Here is an 11,210-nt window from a genome sequence, read left to right as displayed (position 1 = left end):
CTGTGGGGGGGTCATATTGTATCTCCATACAGGACCATCAGCCAGCAAGGTGACGGTGAGTATACACTCCATCCATCTTTTCCTGCATATTTCTTCCCCCGCTATGTAGCAGTTTATGGCAGTCCATACACATTGGCCCTTATTCTGGTTCACTCGCAAAGGCACAATTCTTCTTAAATGGACAAAACCATGTGCACTGCAGGTGGGGCAGATGTAACATGTGCAGAGAGAATTAGATTTGGGTGGGGTTTTACTTCAAAGTGAGATCTATATTGCAGTGTAAAAAATAAAGCAGTTAGTATTTACCCTGCACAGAAACAAAATAACTCACCCAAATCTAAATCTCTCTGCACAAGTTACATCTGCCCCACCTGCAGTGCACATGGTTTTGTCCATTTGAGAAGGAATTTTGTTCTTTGCAAGGGAACCAGAATAATGGCCATTGTACAAGGACACAGTGCCTAACATGGGCATGTGAGTGCTCTATATTTCACTAAGGATATCCTTAAAGCCTGGACTGTAATGGCAGCATTTGGGACACTCCTGTCTAGTATGGGTATACGGTCACTAGGTCTACAAGGGGAAGATCAACGTGCATGTAGGTCGACATGGGGTTAGGTCGACAGGGCCATTAGGTTGACACAAGCATTAGGTCGACATGGGGAAGGTTGACAGTCAAAATGTCGAGATGGGGGTTTTGAGCCGACATGTGCCGACAGGCGCTTTTTCATGCCCTACCATCCACTAGGGCAGGAGAATAAAATAGTGTGCCGGGCGCAGCGAGATACTGAACCCAAAGCATGTTGAGCACAGCGAGCCATGTAAGGGGGGGCGGTGCACTTTTTTAGTGTCCATGTCAACTGTGTCGACATTCGGGTAAAAAAAGTTGAAACCCCCCCCCCATGTCGACATAATGCTTGTTACCAACCTCTAGGGCGTACTGGGAGAATAAAAGAGTGTGCCCAAAGCATGGCGAGCAGCGCGCCATGCAAGGGGATGCAGTGCTACATTGTAGTGTCGACATTCGGGACAAAAAAAGTAAAAACCCCTTTTTTTGAATGTTGACCTTTCCCATGTCGACCTAATGACCCTGTCAACTGTAGTGTCGACATTCGGGACAAAAAGTATAAAAAAAACTTTTTTGAATGTTGACCTTTAGTCATGTCAACCTAGTAGTGTCGACCTAATGCTTGTTGACCTAGTTGCTATCTATCCAATGATCCATACCCAAATGACCTTACAAGGATACTATGTTATCACATAGAGAATGGCTGGGAATCATTTGGGGCCCATTTATTATGGGATCACATATGCAATGTGATCTGGGCGGGTCCTCTACCACTCAGGACCACAATGCAATATGGATTGGTTGTCTCTGCAGACAGGTTAAAAAAAAGAAAAAAGTGTTTTTTTTTTATAATTATTTTTTTTGCTTTATATATCCCCAATGAAGCCATCGGCCACATCCAGCTTCCAGTGTGCTGGCTTTCAGTATGAGGAGGAGCTGAGGAGGACGGTGACACCAGCAAGGACGCAGACCAGACAATGGGACATCAGTATTGTGCTCCCGGCAGCCCCGCACGTCACAAGGCACCATCTACCTCAGCAGCGCAGTGTGGAACTATCGAATAAACACATGTACACAATATGCAATAAATACTGTCCAGCAACTATGCTGTTTCTTCATTATCTTCTGAGGTAAAACTGGAGGGAAGGAATGGGGCATACTTGCCTACCTTGATTTTCCCTTCTCTGAGAGATGCCCGGAGAGGCAACACGTCAGGGGGGCAGGGAAAAAGCTTGCCCCCCCCCCCACATGCCATAAAACTGTGATTCGAGGGCCGCGGATAGGGGCTTAAATAATGCAAAATGGCTGACTGTAACACATCATTTTAGCCCTGCCCCCTATCCACGGTCCTGCGATTTGCAGAAATTGATCCAGCGGGTATGGGTGTGTGGGGCTTCTGGGCATCAGACGGGAGACTTGCCCACCTTCCCGAGGGACCGGGAGGTGGACCCGATTTTCGGGAGCCTCCCACCCATTCTGGGAGGGTAGGCAAGCCTGGAATGGGGGAAGGGGTGAGAGTGAGGGGTACAGGTAGGGCTTAAAATGGTCATGCAGAAGTGGGGGAACTAATTTCTCTATGCCACCCATTTACCCCCCTCCCTTACCCCCATTAGGCAGAGACAGGGCCAGTGGTAGGGTTTTTGGCATCCTCCTGCAAACTAGAATGCTTTTCTGTGAGAATTATTGTGCAGGGCCAATGTGAAGGTTAAAATGTTCCACCTCACTATTAGAGGTGGTGGAACTCCGTTCCACCCTGCTCCCCCTCACTTTAACCCCAGGGTACAGTGCCCAGATTGCAAGTACATGACAAGAGGTGCGGTGCGATGCGCGTCCCCGTATAAATATTCATATAGGTGGTGGTGCATAATATTGGCTGAACAAGTGGGCTATAACATCTTGCCTGGCACCTGCTTGGACCAGCTCAGGATCTCCCCCTATTCATCTACATTGGGACTCCTACTCACAGATACCACCGCCATACCAGGAATACCGCCATCTAGTGAGGTCGTCTACTTCCAGCACGGAAAATCACAAACCCTCCATCAGTGATCAACCTTCCAATGTTTGGCTTGCTCATTCAGTGGTGATGCATTGAACTGTATCATCCTTTGTACTGAGTTAATAAATGGAGTCATAATCCGCAACTAGTCCCTAGAGGAGACCGAGCTACACAGGAACAAGCGGGACTTATGCTTTTTCTTTGAGCCGACAGGTGGTATTTCATGCCCTACTATCCACTAGGGCGTGGTGGGAGAATACAATAGTGTGCCGGGCACAGCGAGCCATGCCAGGGGACGCGGTGCTACATTTCAGTGTCCATGTCGAAAAGAAAAGTGAAAACCCCCATGTCGAGCTTTTGACTGTCGACCATCCCCATGCCGACCTAATGATTGTGTTGACATAACCTATGTCGATATTCATGCATGTTGACCTAGTGGTGTCAACCTAAAGCTTGTTGACCTAGTTACTGTCTATCCAATGATCCCATTGCTAATAATCATTCTGGGATAAGACAATGCCCCTATTCCGTCCTGAAATGAGAGATGTAATTGTCTCCCAGGGTCTTCCCGCCTCCCCTATACATCACGTCATGCACCAGAATAAAACACTTTGCCGTATCATCCCTGCAGCTACTTGTCACATTGGCGCAGACTGGTAACGATCCTCTCCTCCTGGTATTAATGAGTATGGTACATAAGATGGAATGGGCTACAGTACTGCACATCACCTGTATACGTCCCACCTCCTCTATCCCTCCTAAGCCTTGGACATCACGTTACCATACCCTAACCCCACTCTCCTTGTAATATTTTCAATTGTAGAGATCTGTCCCTCTGCCAACTACACGTGCTCTGTTTTATTGTATGATTTGTATTTTTATGACTTGCTAAACTGGTAAAATTGTCAGATAAAGAAATGCAAATCTGGCCTAATTGGATAAAAAACACACACACAGCACAACTAATAAAAGAAAGGTGTATTTTATGGTGCAACAGTCAAAGCCATAAAAAAACTCTTTTGGAACATACTATATATTACATACATTCACAGGCATGCTTGTTTCATGGTGGAATTATTCACCCAACCAAATTTACAAATCGGCAAGTCTGACACTAGTTTAGGTGACCAATAAGGAATGGACTTTACTCATGGTTAAATGTTAACAGGCCACGCCCACTTCACCAGTAACCCCCACATTGTATAAACCTTCCCTTTTCATTACTTGTCCCGTTACGCCTAAGTAAACCCAGCTCTCATTGGTCTTAATCCTTAGTTTTTACATTGGACCTCCCACTAATGGACAGAGATACGGTTGCGGCTAGAACCACTTCAGTTTTGTGACATTTCCCATCATGCCTGGGTCCATGTATACTTGGAGGGGGAATATAATAGTGTGGAGAGCGAAGCAAGCCACCGTACCCGAAGAGTGGCGAGTGAAGTGAGCCCGCGAGGGTCCAATGCAGCTGCAATAAAATGTAATAACCTAATCCTACGGAAATTAGAGATAAAATAAAAACGCTGTGAGGGCAAATGCTACTTCCGCCCTCACAAAACGTCACATCCTTGTACAAGAATCGAAGTGGATCTAGACACAATCAAAGAGATACCGGACATATGGCTGAGCTTGTTGAAAATCAGGTGCATGTGCTCCCAGACTGGAGAAGGGTACATTCGTTTATAAGCTGATTCGTACACATCTAGCGGTGTGCCCTCTCCAAATTAGCACACTCAGTTTCCTTGGAGAGTATACATGGGCCCGGGTACTGGGGGAAGGGCACGGCCAAACACTGAAGGTTTATCCACCCCCCCCCCCCCTTTTTTAAAGGGAACTAGATGCTGAATCATGCCCAGCCCCCCCCCTCCCCCAATCCAAAACTTTTCCAGATTTCCCTTCCACAGACGCTATACTGCCCCAGTCTTCCATGTTGGCTGACAGTCACAATGCCCCTCCTGCCCCCATCCTGCCAGTGGCCCAGGCCTCCCGTACCTCACTGAACTGGCTGCAGCCAGGAAGTAGCCAACCCTGGTATGTACGTGCTTACGACCAATTCTGAATAATCTGTAATGCCGCTGCGTGCCCATCACCATACGTACAGCGCTGAACACCACTTGTGGTGCCTGAAATAAATAAAACTTAATAATGGTAATAACTTTGCCTACGTGAAAATGCTCGGCCTCATCAGTCTTATGCTGGGTTCGTACCAGGACGACAAGGGTCCGATCCCATTAATCTAGATCCAATTCTGACTGATTGGATGTACATTGTGTGGTGATTGGGCCCTTTTCTGTCCTGGTGTGGACCGATACCGATCCGATGCGCAGTCCCACGGGTCGGTCGTTATTCAGATCCTACCTGCAGCAGGTAGGATCTGGAAACGACCATACTCCCGGGTGCGGGTCGCCATCGGATCGGACCCGCTCACGGTGCACGTCGTGAGCGGGTCTGAAGAAACACAGTGACGACCCGCTCACAATGTGCATCGTGAGCGGGTTGTCCTGGTGTGTACCCCGCATTAGATACATTCACAATGTGCAGGACTCTGCATGGCCCCTAACTGTGTATGCATTGTTCTGAGTCATGTACAATGTACATGATAGACACAGCTCAGCATCTCTGCCCCGGCCATAGGGTACTCCTTTACTCCTGATAACAGAGAATTGTCTAGTTTTGTATTCATATTGTATTGACAATGAAGCATCCAGTACAGAGAGGCGTTCCATGCTGATTGCACAAGTACCTGGTTTGTATTAACATTCATGAAACACACTTACTGCCTTTAGGACCAATGAGAAGCCTTAGAAATTGTAAGGAATTTAGGGGCATTTAGACAAAGACAATATCATGCGACTCTGTGACTTGTCATTATAGGGATGAATCACACCCAATGGCTCTAATATATTATCAACAGCACCATATACTTGAACATTGCTATATAAAAATAAACTATAATTATTGTCCACAATCTATCTCATACGCAGTGATAATGAGCACACTCCAGGCCAGGTGATGTAACAATGTTCTGTGACAGTTCCTCATCAGAGCCTCATCCCTTTGGGTTCTAGATCCCTGACCACTCAGTTGCACCTTTACTGCAGTTCTTCAGTTTTGTGCCTGGAGATCAGATTTGGTAAATTATTTTACAATCCATCCTACCGTTCACTGGAACCCATATGTGAGACACCCCAAACCAATGCATTGTCTTGTGTTGTACTTATTGCCAGCACAGCATTGTATGCGAATAACATTGTCTAGATAGAACATTCTTCTGCGGACATCTGTCACACAATAAACCTCCCATTTAACGTTTATTTTTTTTTATTTTTAAAGACCATTGAACCTAATATACAGGTAGGTTCTAATAACATTCAAAAATACATATGTAAAAGATCTGACACCTTTGACATTGTAGTGGCCTATGTATCTGGGAGTATATAGATTTCTGTCATTAGCTATTGCTAAGTTTAGCAGTCTTTCACCCTTTGATTCACATATTTAAAGACCAGGGGTGAAATGTAATAGGATGAGAGATTCAGAAAGTGAGAGATTTGGTAGGAAATCTCCATTTTTTTAAAGCAGCATTTACACTGCAAAAAGTGTGATTTTGCAGTGTAAATGATTACTGCTTTAAAAAACTGGAGATTTCTTACCAAATCTCTCATCCTATTACATTTCACCCCTGGTGTCAGGTTTGGGCTATATGAGAGCAAATGTTCCCATTGCAGAATGTATTGTTTTGTTGTACTCATATCTGCAATATACCACATAGGAGTTTTTTTACAGCGCAGCTCTGTCTCGCCAATATACAAAACGGCATGGACCTGGTCTGACTGTATTCAACAGTATGCATACAACACTACAACACAGGGCAGCACCATTTTCTCAATATGTAATCCCTGCACCATACAAAGTGTGTATACTTCAGTCTATTCTGACCAGTACACAATGCAGCCTTAAGCTTATTGTAATGCAACACAATAACACTATAGAGTGTTGTCCCATCTGACCGGCATTCAATGCAGTCTTGTCTGGTCAGCAACAATACAGCCTAATCTGAGGCATATAGTGTACAATGCATAACCATCTGACCAATATGCACTGCAAACCCACCCAACCAGTATGCACTGCATACCCAACCAACCAGTAGGCACTGCAGAGCCACCTGACCAGTATGCACTGCAAAACAACCAACCAGTATGCACTGCAGACCCATCCAACCAGTATGCAGTGCAGCTATACCCAACCAGTATACACTGAAAACCCACCCAACTAGTATGCGCTGCAGACCCATCCAACCAGTATGCACTGCAGCTAAACCCAACCAGTATGCACTGCAGACCCAGCCGACCAGTATGCAGTTCAGCTATAACCAACCAGTATGCACTGCAAAACTCCCAACCAGTATGCAGTGCATCTATACCCAACCAGTATGAACTGCAAACCCACCAACTAGTTTGCACTGCAAACACACCCAACCAGTATGCACTGCAGACCCACCCAACCAGTATGCTCTGCAGACCCACCCAACCAGTACGCACTGCAAACCCACCCAAACAATATGCACTGCAAACCCACCCAACCAGTATGCACTGCTGACCCACTCAACCAGTATGCACTGCAAAACTCCCAACCAGTATGCACTGCTGACCCATACAACCAGTATGCAGTGCAGCTATACCAACCAGTATGCACTGCAGACCCACCCAAACAGCATGCACTGCAAATCCACTGACCAGTATGCACTGCATACCCACTCAACCAGTATGCACTGCAGACCCACCTGACCAGTATGCACTGCAGACCCACCTGACCAGTATGCAATGAAGACCCATCTGACCGGTATTGAAATATGACCAGTATGTAATGTATCAACATCTAAGTAGTCTGCAATGCAGCACCATTAAACAGTATATAATGTAGCACAATCTGACCAGTCTGCAATGCAGCACATCTGACCAGTCTGCAATGCAGTACCATCTGACCAATGTAAAATAGATCATTATGCTAATATACAATGATATTGCTCAAAACGAACCAAACGCAAACATCAATGTGCTGCTTACTCAAGATTCTGTTATGTCTCATCTTTTCTTTCTATTAGCCTCAGTACACAGATCGTGGGTTAGTTCACGGGATTGCAGGAAGCAACATCACATTTCCCCTCCTCCATTTCTGGTCCTTTCCTCCGACTGCAGCAGGCGTGCTTTTTGACCCTCAATCAGTGGCGTAGCTAAGTTTTGGGCGCCCCCCCGCCGTTAGGGGGCCCCCCTCCCCCGCCAAGCACCCGCCGCCCATGCAAACCCCCCCAATCCCCCGCAGCCTTACCTATCGCACTGGCCCTGGCGGCTCCGTTCTTCTGCTGAGGACCACCACAGAATGGCCGCCCCCATACAGCAGACAGTTTCAGAGAACTGTGTGCTATATGGGGGCGGCCATTTTGTGGTGGTCCTCAGCAGAAGAACGGAGCCGCCGGGACCAGCGAGATAGGCAAGTCTGCGGGGGATTGGGGGGGGGGTGTAACTATAGCACCGCAGCCCCCGGCGCCCCCACATGCACAGTGCCCCCCCGTGGTGGCTGCGGTGCTATAGTTACGCCGCTGCCCTCAATAGCAGTTCTTCTGGTACTGTGATGTGTGTATATATATATATATATATATATATATATATATATATATATATATATCTATCTCTATATATGTGTACAGTAGATATACAGTGTCCATATGTGTATATATATATATATATATATATATATATATATATATATATATATTGTATATATAGTGGACAGAAATTACTAAGGGGAGATCAAGTGAGTGCCTATAAACTGTATATATATGAGGTTATAGTCCACTGCACCTAATATAGAATAAGCTGATAGCAGCCCCGTCAGCAAAGTAAAAGGCTGTATATCACTTACACTATAGTACACGTGCTATAGAGTTATACAATAATACAAGTATGATGATTATATTTATATAATCTCTTGTAAAAGATACGCTGTTATCACTTCACTGACGTGTATTATAAGATATAACGTACCCCTCACTAGTATTTATAGCTGATATGAGATGTCACTTTATGCATCCCATATAAAAGCACTAGTTAAAAGCCCATCAAAATGACAGCTAAAGGTACCCATACACGGTACAATTATTGTATGCAATTTGGACTAGATCGCATATGTTTTGCAATGCAATGAGATACAATGAGATGCAATCTAGTACAAAAAGTAAGTGCAGCACATATGTTTTGTGCTGTGTGATGTGATGTACTCAGGAGCGCGCATCGCACCTGTTAAATTGTACAGTGTATGGGCACCTTTAGTCCCTATCTGCTCCTTCCTCCCATCTCTGTATTCACAGCTCCCTCTCTCCATATCCAGTTTGAAACAGATCATTTTTCTTTCACTTTCTCTCTACTGATCACTGGTGGTACTTCACCTCAGAGAGGTCCTCTAGTGGTCACTGGCGGTACTTCACCTCAAAGAGGTTCTCTAGTGGTCACTGGCAGTACTTCACCTCAGAGAGGTTCTCTAGTGGTCACTGGCGGTACTTCACCTCAGCGAGGTCCACTAGTGGTCACTGGCAGTACTTCACCTCAGACAGGTTCTCTAGTGGTCACTGGCGGTACTTCACCTCAGAGAGGTTCTCTAGTGGTCACTGGCGGTACTTCACCTCAGCGAGGTCCACTAGTGGTCACTGGTGGTACTTCACCTCAGAGAGGTCCTCTAGTGGTCACTGGCGGTACTTCACCTCACAGAGGTACTCTAGTGGTCACTGGCGGTACTTCACCTCAGAGAGGTCCACTAGTGGTCACTGGCGGTACTTCACCTCACAGAGGTACTCTAGTGGTCACTGGCGGTACTTCACCTCAGAGAGGTCCTCTAGTGGTCACTGGCGGTACTTCACCTCAGAGAGGTCCACTAGTGGTCACTGGCGGTACTTCACCTCAGAGAGGTCCACTAGTGGTCACTGGCGGTACTTCACCTCAGAGAGGTCCACTAGTGGTCACTGGTGGTCCTTCACCTCACAGAGTTCCACTAGTGGTCACTGGCGGTACTTCACCTCAGAGAGGTCCTCTAGTGGTCACTGGCGGTACTTCACCTCAGAGAGGTCCACTAGTGGTCACTGGCGGTACTTCACCTCAGAGAGGTCCTCTAGTGGTCACTGGTGGTACTTCACCTCAGAGAGGTCCACTAGTGGTCACTGGCGGTACTTCACCTCAGAGAGGTCCACTAGTGGTCACTGGCGGTACTTCACCTAAGAGAGGTATTCTAGTGGTCACTGGCGGTACTTCACCTCGGAGAGGTCCACTAGTGGTCACTGGCGGTACTTCACCTTTAGAGAGGTCCTCTAGTGGTCACTGGCGGTACTTCACCTCAGAGAGGTCCACTAGTGGTCACTGGCGGTACTTCACCTCAGAGAGGTCCACTAGTGGTCACTGGCGGTACTTCACCTCAGAGAGGTCCACTAGTGGTCACTGGCGGTACTTCACCTTTAGAGAGGTCCACTAGTGGTCACTGGTGGTACTTCACCTCGGAGAGGTCCACTAGTGGTCACTGGCGGTACTTCACCTTTAGAGAGGTCCTCTAGTGGTCACTGGCGGTACTTCACCTCAGAGAGGTCCACTAGTGGTCACTGGCGGTACTTCACCTCACAGAGGTACTCTAGTGGTCACTGGCGGTACTTCACCTCAGAGAGGTCCTCTAGTGGTCACTGGCGGTACTTCACCTCAGAGAGGTCCACTAGTGGTCACTGGCGGTACTTCACCTCAGAGAGGTCCACTAGTGGTCACTGGCGGTACTTCACCTCACAGAGGTCCACTAGTGGTCACTGGCGGTACTTCACCTCAGAGAGGTCCACTAGTGGTCACTGGTGGTCCTTCACCTCACAGAGTTCCACTAGTGGTCACTGGCGGTACTTCACCTCAGAGAGGTCCTCTAGTGGTCACTGGCGGTACTTCACCTCAGAGAGGTCCACTAGTGGTCACTGGCGGTACTTCACCTCAGAGTGGTCCTCTAGTGGTCACTGGTGGTACTTCACCTCAGAGAGGTCCACTAGTGGTCACTGGCGGTACTTCACCTCAGAGAGGTCCACTAGTGGTCACTGGCGGTACTTCACCTAAGAGAGGTATTCTAGTGGTCACTGGCGGTACTTCACCTCGGAGAGGTCCACTAGTGGTCACTGGCGGTACTTCACCTTTAGAGAGGTCCTCTAGTGGTCACTGGCGGTACTTCACCTCAGAGAGGTCCACTAGTGGTCACTGGCGGTACTTCACCTCAGAGAGGTCCACTAGTGGTCACTGGCGGTACTTCACCTCAGAGAGGTCCACTAGTGGTCACTGGCGGTACTTCACCTCAGAGAGGTCCACTAGTGGTCACTGGTGGTACTTCACCTCAGAGAGGTCATACGGAGGGGACATGTATTGGTGACTTACAGCTGGGAGTACTTTATGCCATATATCAGGGCTTCTCAAACTCGGTCCTCAGTGCACGTTTTCCAGGTCACCCGGCAGGTGCACAGGTGCACTCATTACTCATCGACACAATTTTTAAAGATCCACAGGTGGAGCAAATTATTTCACTTGTGATTCTGTGAGGAGACCTGCGAAACATGCACTGTGTGGGGTCCTGAGGACTGAG

The sequence above is a fragment of the Crinia signifera genome, chromosome 12 (genome assembly GCF_055691185.1).
Source record: "Crinia signifera chromosome 12, ASM5569118v1, whole genome shotgun sequence".
Lineage (NCBI taxonomy): Eukaryota > Metazoa > Chordata > Amphibia > Anura > Myobatrachidae > Crinia > Crinia signifera.
This window is presented reverse-complemented; position numbering follows the sequence as displayed.